General features: G+C 34.1%; 1 pseudogene; it reads right to left on the minus strand.

Moving 5' to 3' along the window:
- Nucleotides 1-5,365: 5,365 nt before the first annotated feature.
- Nucleotides 5,366-10,073, minus strand: LOC103939723 (annotated as a pseudogene).
- Nucleotides 10,074-12,051: the final 1,978 nt, after the last annotated feature.

A 12,051-nucleotide genomic window follows, 5' to 3' on the forward strand; every position in this document is an offset into this window, starting at 1 on the left:
TATTCTATGTATCCACGTTTACCTCTTCTCGTAGGTTTGAAATTTTACTGGTCTGTTAACTCGAGTTTTGCAGCACAAAAGTTATCTGCTTAAACTTTTTGAACTACAAGAAAAAATAAGGAACAAATTTTACTCATTTTTATGAAGAGAAAAATTTGGTGTCGGAATTTGAATATTTCTTTTTGTGTAAATGTTCACAATAAACTCCGTAGATCTCCTAAAAGGAGCCTCAAGGGCGGTGATGGAGATCCGAAAATATGGTCTTCTATTGAAAATGCTTTAGTATGTACTACATTAAAAACTTAATAATGTGACTGATTTAAATGAAAACTTCTACTGATTTAAATGAAAACTTGCTAACTTTAGTAGTAGAACAACTAAATCTTTGCATCTACGACTTGAGAGCTCAAATCTTACTATCAAAACCTATATATTTGACCTAGGATTTATGATGATAGGACCAACTGTTTATGCAGAACTTCCACAAATCTTAATATTTAGTTGTACCAAAAGTAAAAGATGTCACTACCAGTTAACATCAACTAAACCTAATATATTGCATTCTTAATCAACATCATTCAACTTCCGGCAAAAGCATTAATTGGTTCAGGAATATTGCCGAATTATTTCTCTTTTGATCTACAGACTTTTTTTTTTTAATTAAAACAATAATGTTACATCCACTTCAGCATTTTTATCATGGAAAAAGACATCATTTTGAAAATATATTAAAGAAAAAAGTAAAGATACAATAAGTTAGAGGGGACATGAAGCCAAACCCTAACAGGCAGAAGAAAACTATTAGAAACACAAAATCAATGAAGAGAAAGTTCTAAGAGAAACAAAAATTTGGAAGCCCCAAAAGATTATGAGCAAAAGCTACAACTGCACACGGCAGACAAGAATCCCAACAATGAACCCCAACATGATCAATTCCATAGTCTGCCAAACAATCTGCCATCTGATTTCCTTCGCAATAAATGTGAGAAAACCGAACTTGCATGGAAGAGAGGATGGTACAACAATTTGCCCAATCAACCGATAAACGCCAAGGCACTTGAAAAGATCCATTAGAAAGAAAATGCACTGCTAAACAAAAATCACACTCAATCTAAAGAGAATGTCAACCCCTCTCCAAAGCTATATAAACAACATGAATACTAGCTTTGAGTTCTGCCTCCAAGGTGGTAGCAATACCAAAAGATCATGCAAGGCATCCAAGACAATGACCTAAGTGGTCACGGCAAATACCACCAAAAGCAGCCATACCTGGAGAATCACGAGCCGCACCGTTAGTGTTAACTTTAACTTGAAAAGAACAAGGAGAAATCATATAACCTCATGAATTCTAGGTGCCCTTGAAGGCCTTCCATGCACTCCAAGCACTCTAAGAATGCAAAGCTCATCAACTGAGTTTAACATCAAACCTATACCCCAAGAATTCACCACACAAACTTGTAAGAAAATGTCATTAACCAACTGATTAATTGTAAACATTTTCCCTTCAAAACGGATAAAATTTCGAGCTTGCCAAAGTGCATAAAAACTTGCCCCAGTCATACCCACCACAATAATTGAAGTTGAGTACTGAAACCACGCTGCAAAGGATAAGAAAAAAAAAAAATTGATGTGATGTTAGAGAATAATGCAAAAACCTGAAATAAGGCTGAAACGTCACTATGCCAAATTTCCAAAGAAAATGAGCACTCGAAAAATAAATGTTGAGCTGACTCAGTAGCCTTACAACATAAAAAGCAAATTGACGCAAAAGAGAATCCCCGGTGAAGCAATAAATCATCAGTTAAAAGCTTACCGTGAAGAAAAAGCCATAATAAAATAGAATTATGCGGTCGAAAACATGTACGCCAAACCCATCTATTCCAAGGAACAATTGCTTGCTCACTACACTTAAAATCATAAGTCGAAGTTAAAGATAATACACCATCGAAAGCAGTCAGCCAAATTAGTTTTCCATCCAATCTCGACAAGGGAAGCTTAATTGTCAAAATTTCAGACCATATAGCAAAAAGGGTGGCACTAGTTATATCAACAGGGCAAAACCAATTCCCATTATGAATATAGTCTGAAACATGCACAAACAGAAGTTTACCAAGAGATTGCGGAATATCCAACCTTTTAACAATTGAATGACCAATCCAATTTGCATGTCAAAAGTTAATAGAAGCATCATTTTCCACCAACCATTTGGAGTTTTGACTAATATCTACAAATAAAGGCTGCAAACCAGGCCAAATAGAAGACCGTTTATAATAAGAGTACACCTAACCGATACTAGTAAAAAATCGTTCACGAAAAAGACTAGCAGTAGTAGTAAAAAAATCCCAAAATTTCTTCAAAAGAAAGGTCTGACTAAAAGCTTGAAAATTCCTCACTCCAAGACCTCTTCCTTTAGAAGGGCACACCATTTCTTCCAAGAAATAGGGAAATAGGCCCTAGAATTTATACTCCCTGTCCAAATAAAATTGTGAGCCCAGTTGCGAACTTATAATAAAACAGATTTAGGCCAAGCATAAATAGAGTAACTATGAGATAACATGCTAACAACTACGTAATTAATAAGAGTCACCCTGCCAGCCATAGAAAGAGACTGACCATACCAATCAGATGAACAATTACGAATCTTGTCTGCCAAAACTTGGAAGTAAGCATTTTTCGGTCGTCCAACAAAAATTGGAACCCCAAGATAAATAAAGGGAAACCTCCAATGGGAATTCTCAACCAAGAGTAAATTAGAGACCGAGAGGAACATCTGACTTATTACCCAAATAAACATGAGACTTTGCTTTATTCACCAATTGTCTAGAATTCAAGCCATACTCATCAAAGAAAGCTGTAAGTTGTACCAAACTAGCCTTGTTCCCCTTACAGAAAACCATGATATCATCCACAAAAAGAATATGAGAGGGAATTTTAGCTGCTCGAGGGGAAGAAATAGCTTTGACGTTTCCATTTCCAAATAAATGTACTAGACCTCGGCTCCGCAAGACGAAAAAGAGAAGGAGATAATGGATCACCCTGACGAACACCACGACTACTTTCAAAGAAGCCAGCGGGAATTCCATCAGAAAGAAAAGAAAGTCTCGCAGATATCAGAATAGAGCTTACCCATTGAACAAAAGTTGAGTGGAACCCAAAAGCCGTAAGAACTCGACGAAGAAAATCCTAATTGAGAGTGTCAAAAGCTTTAGCGACATCAAATTTTATAGCAACATTCCCGTCAACGCATTTAGTATCAAGCAAATTACACATTAAGCCAAAATATGCAATCAGAGATGTGTCGACCTTTAAGAAAAGCATACTTGTCGGGCAAAATTATCCGGGGCTAGGCGATCAGAAAGAATTCTGGTAATAATTTTAAAAATAAAATTAGCCATAGCAATAGGTCGAAACTGAGTGATAGAATTTGCTTCTTGAACCTTCGGAATGAGAACTACAAAACTAGAATTTAGGTTTGGCAAAATGAAACCCGATTCAAAGAAGGAGATAACAGCACGAACAACATCTGCACCAATAAAATCCCAACAAGCTTGGAAAATTGGCCAGTGTAACCATCAAGGCCTGGAGCAATATCTTCTTTCATAGAAAATACAACGTCTTTGATGGTCTGAGAAGATGGAATAGCAAGCAAAGAAGAATTTTCTGATTCTGACACCAGTGAAAGAATAAATCTTTCAACAAGACCCGTATCACACGTGACACCATCATCCGTAAAAGCCATAGTGAAGTGATCAACTATATGACTACACAAGATACTGGGATCATCAATCAAATCATTATAGATACGAAGAGAAGATATATGAGAATGAGCCAGTCTAATTTTGGCCAAAGTATGAAAATAATTGGTGTTCCTATATCTCCTTGTGTATCCCATTTTATCTTAGCTTTTGCCGCCCAAGATTTTTCTTGAACCAATACAACTTGTGATAAGGTTTCGTTAGCACAAATTTCTTCAGCATAACGTGCTTCAGAGAAACCCTTAAGCAAAATAGTTCGTTGAATTTTTTTAAGGCTTCCCGCGCTCTATCTACTGTAGCATGAACATTGCCGAAACATTTTTATTCCCCTCCTTCAAAATAGGCTTTAAAAGCTCAAGCTTTCTTTGGAGACGGGGGAAGGTTAAGAATCCTAATTTACACTAAGGAGACGGGGGACGGTTAAGAATCCTAATCGCAAGGGATAGAATCCTAATCGCAAGGTTAAGAATCCTAAATTATTACACTAATTTACATTAAGAAAACGGGAAAAGGTTAAGAATCCTAATCGCAAGGGATAGAATATAAGGTCCTAACCACGAGAACACACCACGACTTGCAAGATGGCATAATTGTATTGTTAGTGATAGTTGGACAAGTAATATTTATACAATTAATTTTATCTTTATTGCACCTTCTTTAGACTGAAAAGTGAAAAAAGTGGGGAGAAAAGGCAATGTCCTCACTCATAAAATTATGAAGTGAATCATGGTCTTGGAACCTTAATAATGGTCTCTTTTGGTGCCATACTAGAAGCAGATGATATAAAATCATGAGATGCTCATAGTAGAGACTATATATGCTGTCTTCTAGGGCATAAAGCCTATCAATTCTTAAATATTGATCAGCCACTGGCCTATACATATTTTACTGTGCTTTTTTTTTTTTCTCTAGAAAAAAGCATCCAAAGCCTGCATTTTTCTTAGTAGAAAAAATTCTCAGATTCAGAAGTCAACACAATATATTACTCGGGAGGAAAAACTAAAAAGTAATGGTCATGAATTTCTTATGTTATCTCTTAAGTTTTTTATTTTTTATTTTTTAAACTAAGAGAAAACTACAACGCAATGCCCGTAGTGCAGCTATGATAAGCGAAATGCCAAAACCATGCCGCGTGCTTTGGCTTCACTAGGCAAAGTTTATGCCAAATATAAGGATCTTAGCTAGGAGGAATATCCCACTGCCGCCAATGCATTCACAACAAAACTTGCTTCCCGGCCGGAATATTATGGTGAAAGGAGACGCTTTCAAATCGTAATCTCTTAAGTTTAGTATATATGATGAAGATAATTTTCTTAATAAATTAGATTAGATGCTGCATCCCATTTAGAACTCTTTCTTTTTCTTTGGGATTTTGAAAAATTCATGTACTGGAGCGCAATTAATTTAATTATTGCTAACCCTATTAACTAAATAAGCAAATGACAAACCCTACATGCTACAACTTGTTTCAAATATATGCATGAATCTGCATAAAGTCCCTCAGATAATAGGTAAGAAATCATTTTCTTGTATTGTTACATTTTACTTGACACGGCAGACGTGATAGAAGTGCTTTTCGTGCGTAGCCAATTCTACTCATGTTGAACTATTCAGACTTGTGAAGGATTTCTAGCTAATATTGGATCAGCCTTCTCATCAGATTTTACTGGCTTTGGTACCCTGAGAATACTGTACACCACAGTAGCAGCAATGGCTCCAAGAATAGGTGCTGCAATATAAACCCAAATGTTATTGTACGGACTGGTGACGGCAGCCGGGCCAAAACTCCTTGCAGGATTCAAGGAAGCTCGAGTGATGGGCCTGCAAAATCCAATACATAAAAGAAGTGTAATTATCATGTGTACGTAAGAGTGAAAGTACAATGCAAAGCTATAGTAATTAAAGAGATTATTAGATTACTAGTGAGGAGGTTATTACCCAGCAATCATGACATTAACCAAAACGGCACCACCTATTGCAATTCCAGAGAGATTCTTGCCCTAATTTTGTAGTCAAGCATAGGGTTAGTGCTTTGTCAACGAAAAAGCAAAAAGTTAACACTCTTTCTTTAGCCTTTTGCTCTACACGTGCAAGTGCAGAAACATTGGTAAAATATTTAGTTTCGAGTGTAGCAGGCTAAAAAAAAAGTGTGTCAAAACCTAACCGAACACAGAGAAACAGGCTGAGAAAAATAGAGGATAGTACCGCTCTGTCATTAGTGTCAACAGCACAAATGGTGAACAACAATATAAACGTGATGATGAATTCCCAAGTAACAGCCTGAGGGTCAGGCTTGCTAATGTTGCACCAGACAACTGTGACATCACATACATAGGTACCTAATGAGTTGATATTATACTATATATTTTACCCTAATCTTAGTAATAATTTATTGGTTATTATGTGTGTGATACTTTGAATTATATTGCTAATGTAGGACATTTGACTTTTTTTGGAGCAAAAAATAATCAAACGGATGAACTTTGGAGTGATTCCAATTGGAGGTTGCTGTCTTTCAAGATAATTGTGTCAAAATTCCAGATTTTTCTACCAAGCTATTTGACTGTGGCAATGAAATAAAGGCACAGAGTGCAGCTTTCCTAAATTGATGTTTCTGGACGTTTTGAATATTTTGAAGAGTGCATTTTTGCTCACCACCTTATTTATCACCGTTAGATGGTTTGAATTTTGAGATTTATTCCCATCCACTACACGAATCTCGGCATTCTAACTCATCTAACGGTGATACATAGAGTGGTGAACATACATCACACTAAATGATGGTGAGCAAAAATATTCCGTCTAACATATTTTGAGGAACATTCCTTCTGAGGATTTGTAGGGGACGTCTCCAGCTTTCAAAAGAGACCTTTTGAGACCAAATCAGAGTTAATTTGGTCGGTCAAAAGACAGATTTACTGAGAAGTCTGAATTTTAATGTAAATAGGAAACCTTTTATTTTCTATTTTATTATTTTATTATGTTTCCTAGTTTTATTCTAAGACCTTTTAGGGTTTTATTTTGTAGTAGTATAAATAAAGATATTTAGCCATTAGGGTTTGAGGGAAGAGAAAGAGAGGAGAATGCACACACGCTTTAGAGGGTTATTCAAGTTTCTATGTGTTTTCTATCCTTATTCTCAATAATATTTTGTTTTATGATTGTTCGTAGCTAGTTTCTTTTGCTAGGGCAAGGCCTTGAGCCTTAGCAAGAATATGTAGTTTCTTTTCAATTTACTTATGATATTATGCATGCATGTTTTGAATTATTAATCACTGTTTTAAACTATCTAATTGCCTTGATGATTGGCCACCATTAGGATATTTAGAAAAGTAATTTGATGCAATTTTGGTCGGAAGGTTCCTTGAAATTGGCGCTAGCTTCTTGTGGTTAATAATTATAATTTTGCTTGAGATAAACGCCATGTCTTAAGGGTTGCATGGTTTTTCAAAGAGTTTTCATAAAACCTAATGAGTCTTTCATGTTCATATTTGATTTGAACATCTAGACGGGTTGCATGTTAGATATACGTTCTATGTTAGAGGTTTCAAGTATAATATATATTAGGAAAACCTAACCTTCAAAATATGCATGGGTAATTAATAAATAATTAGAAGAACTACGTATGATTGTTAAGGTGACGGTTGAATTCTAGGGCTTTTACAAATTGATTTTCTTTAAATTGTTCTCTAGTTAATTTCTTTAATTGTTTTTAATTTTAAAATTTGTTTTTATTATATTAAATTCTAAAATCAATATTTTCCAAATTTTGTTTTAAATAATTAATTAAGAGTTGGATTTAAACACAAATTATTAATTCAATCCTTGTGAAAACGATCTTGCATGAGCATCTATACTACAACATCCTTGTATTCTTGCAAATATTTCATGTGATTTTGACCCTATTTGCATAGACGGTAAAATCGCTATCAGTACCTATAGCACAAGAATAATATTTATCAAGTTTCTTTAGCAAGTTGTAATTGAAAATGTTTATAACTTGAATTTTTTTTTTAAATTTTATGTTTTAATTTAAATTCACGTTGCATGTATAGATTTTTTTGTCTTAATGCATTCAGGAAGCAATTTTGACGCATAGTTTACCTTTTGTGGCACTCCAAATTGAACATTTCATTGTTTTTAAAGAAAACTAATGAAAAAAACTTGAAAACTTTACATTTTAACCAAAATTATCTAATAAATTTATTTAATGATAAGGACAAGAGAAGAAGAAGAAAAACAAAAACAAAAAAACATAGCTCAGTGCGTGCAACACCTACACCGACTCCCTTTTCTTTGTAATATGCTCTGTCCAACTTCAATCATTCCTTTTAAAAATTCTACCATCATCATCACAGATTCTAACATATATCAACATGAATTAATTTCTTTTAGTTGCTCCCGCGTCACTTTTGCATGTAGAGACGCAGATATCAAGAATTCTGCAAAAAAATTCTATTACCATTAGAATTTAAATTTCGAGATATCATCTTCGCATTGTCCTTTGAACCGCACGAAACCCTGTTTTGACTTTCCTTCATCGTCCAATTTGTAGACTATAGTCCCGCGGAGTCCAGAGTAAGGTCATCATGATTAAAAGGATTAGAATCATGTTTATGGCTTATAGGTAATTGGCCAAACACCGGTTCTCTCTGCAAGTACATCAAAATCATCAGTGCCAGAGTAATCTGAACACCATAGCATTCATTTTCTTCCTAATTGCAGATGAGTAATATTGAACTCAAGTACTATTTCACGAAAAACTCACATGGAGGCCCAATCGAGAAAATAGCCCTACACACAACTTAACATAAGATCATAAATAGCCCTACAAAAGTTCATAAATAAGATGTCTACTGCAAGAGTTTAATAGCAGAGTGGTCAAAACCAAAAGGAAAAATAACCAGTAACAAGTTTCATGGGTTACGTAGATTGAGGAATGTAGGAGAAAGGTTCAAAGACACAACAAGTGCACGCCATTTTGTTGATTATGCCAGTTTTACATATATAAACACATTTATATGTGTTTATATATAAATGTGTTCATAAATAGAGTAGTAAGTTTCATAAACAATATAATAAGTTTCATAAACAATGTCATAAGTTTTCCTAAACAGCAGTGTAAAAAGTTTCATAAACAGTTCGTGTGAGGACACATGGGTCCACGTGTCAGATATTTTTTTAAATTTTTTAATATTAAAATTATGTCTTTTTCATTAAAATTTAAGTTCTTTTGTCCTTTTTATTACAATTAAGGGTGTTTCATTAAAATTTAAGTCTTTTTCACTAAATAAAGTTATAACAAGGTTTTTTATTAAAATAAACTTAGTCCAAACCCTTTTCATGAAAGTTCCCTTGTTTTTTTAACTTGTTGAACTGAAAGTGAAAATCAATACCCATATTTTGCGGTGGATCATTTCTATTAAAAACTAATCCAATTCAGTAGCTAGAAAAACCAAAATTGAAAACTAACATGTTATATATGCGCTATTAAGATAGGATACGGGAATTGAACTCACATATCGACATCCTCCTTAATTAGTCAATCTTAGTCTTTTTTTTATCACAGTAATCTACATTAAGGAAATGAAAAAGATCTGAACCTGAGATGTAGTAGGTTGAAAGGGTCATAAATCATCATGAAAATCCATCATTTGCCCATCTTAGTGTTTTAGAGTCTAAAATAAGCTATTTTTCTAATTCTATTAGAGAATAAAGGTCATTAAACTTTTATAACTTTATGTAAAGAAGTTAATTCAATGAAGAAGCTCTCAAAATTTCCGTGTAACAAATATACGAAGGTATGCAATTGTGTCTCACATGTTTGACTGGAAATCTGCGGCCAGCAGCCAAAGCAATAGTAACTGCAGGATTGAAATGGGCACCAGAGACATGCCCAACTGCATATACTGTGGCCATAAAAACAAGACCCCATACGATTGCTATTCCCACGACTGTAAGAGGTTGTACTTTGTTGACAAGAGCAGCCCCACAGCCTATAAATATGACAATGTATGTGCCCCCAAGCTCCGCCATCATCTATTAACATAAAAAAAAGGACATCGATTCCGTATGGTAAAAATGTGAACAAATTAATTGACTCTTGATTAGTAGACGATTACAACTTTTAGGTTATCGCCATGTGAACAGCTGTTTGGTCCAGCAAATAGCAGACGGTTAAATCTCATAAACGATAGTTGTTGAAAAAGTAGAAGTTACTATCATGAAAACGAATAAGTTATGTACCTTTTGGAAGATTGAAGTAGAAATATCAGCCTTGGTCAGTTTTTGAGTACCGTTTGCTCCTGCTTCTTGCATAGTAGTGTGTCCAATGGACAATACAAGTTTAGGAGAAGAAATTGAGAAAGACATTACAAAAACTTAGAGAGCTAGGTTTGGTTGATTACTTAATAATGGATTGGCCACCTCTAGCAAACACTTATTTATATGCACCAATTTCTTGCACTTATTAGACGCAATAAGTCGGCACTGTCAACAAGGATTTTTCCTATCTCTGCTATGGAATTTTATATATTTAACTTCTTGTGCCAGGAAAGAATTGTTTGGTTGTGTAGTTGTGCATAATTAATTAATTTATTGAGGCCGGTCTGATTAAGCTTTCTTTTTTAGTTTTGGGAAATTGATTTGAAATGATAGATACATTTTTAGTATTCGGGAATCAATTTGGTGGAATATTACACCTAGTAAACTTGATTTGGGACTTCCATCCGTCCATTAATAGACAAGTCAGATGCTAACAAGGAAAAGAAAATAGAGAAGAAAGTTAATTATTTTTTAACTTTTTGGATAAATGTAATTTGCTCACTGAGTCAGAATCCATTGCATTCATATGTAAATTGTGCCAATATTAGTTATAAATCGAGTGACCAAGTTTGTGTCATGGTGAAAAAAGTGGATAGATTTTTAGAATGCAATGTTTCACAAGGAAAAAATTGTGCAGAAGTTAAGGTTTAAGATCGCAAGGAAACTTTAACACAAAATGTTAATAACTTAACACGATGGATTTAAATGAAGAATTCTAATTTTAGTAATAGAGCATTTATCTTGGCAACGTAGGTTGGGTAAGGGTTTGATTTATACTCCAATCCTCTTTTAAATCAAATCTATATATTTGACTTTTGATTTATGACTTAGGACCAACAACAGTACACATGCAGTGTCTTGTAAGTTGTACCAAAATTAAACAAGGTCACTACCAGATTTTCTGAAAATTCCTTGACCAGCTGCAAGTTGAAATTTGAAACCCTACAATCCGACCCAAACTTAATATAATGTATCTAACACAAAAAAGAACAAGAAAAAGAGAAGGAATTTATATATTGCCCCCTTAATTAGTAAAATTAATGTTTATATCATCCAACTTCCAGGACCAGTACTAATTGGTTAAAGAATATTGCAGATTTGTTTCCTTATTATCTCCATATAGATTGTAGCTGAAGTTAAACTTCAAAATGGAGCCCAACATACCCTTTTTCTTAAACTACGAAGAGGAGGATACAATGCTTTAACCAACTTGATTAAGATCAAATCTTTCCTTACAAGTCTTTTAGATTTACTGTATTTTTAGGCGCACTTCAAAAAGTAGAAAAATTGTGGGGAGAAAAGGAGTATGCTTCATTCATAAAATGTATTAAGTGAATCATGGTATGGGAACCTTCTTTTGGTGCCATACTAAGAAGCAGATGATATAGAATCATGAGATGCCCATAAGAAATATTATAGGCATAAAGCCTATCAATTCTTAAATATAGATTGGCCTATATTTTACTGACTTTTGTTTTTCTCTGAAAAAGAGCATCCAAAGCCTGCATTTTTCTTGGCACAAAAATAGCATCAGATTCAGGACAACTAGTGCAGAAGTCAACACCAATATATTACTAGAAGGAAAATATGCAAATTATCTGATGAGGGATCAAGAAAGCTATATACCACTACAATACATGAAAAGCTTAAAGCTATGAGAGTAACAAAAGCATAAAGTAATGCTCAGGAATTTTTTATGTATTATCTGTTTTAAGATTATTATATAGATTGAAGATGATTAATTTTCTTAATAACTTAGAATAGATGCTACATCCCATTTACGGTTCTTTCTTTTACTTGGGGACTTTGAAATATTCTCACCGACCCAGTAACTACATTTATAAATGGCACTGCTATTGGCACTTTAAAACTGTCATCTAGCATTCCTTTTTATACAAAATTATTCTTGTGTTCTTATAAATTTAAAGTGCGGGATGACCTATAATTTTAGAGTATTATAACAACTCCCCTT

This window comes from the organism of the source record quoted next, unplaced genomic scaffold (assembly GCF_019419815.1).
Source record: "Pyrus x bretschneideri cultivar Hongxiangsu unplaced genomic scaffold, Pyrus_bretschneideri_v1 Contig2, whole genome shotgun sequence".
Classification (NCBI taxonomy): Eukaryota; Viridiplantae; Streptophyta; class Magnoliopsida; order Rosales; family Rosaceae; genus Pyrus; species Pyrus x bretschneideri.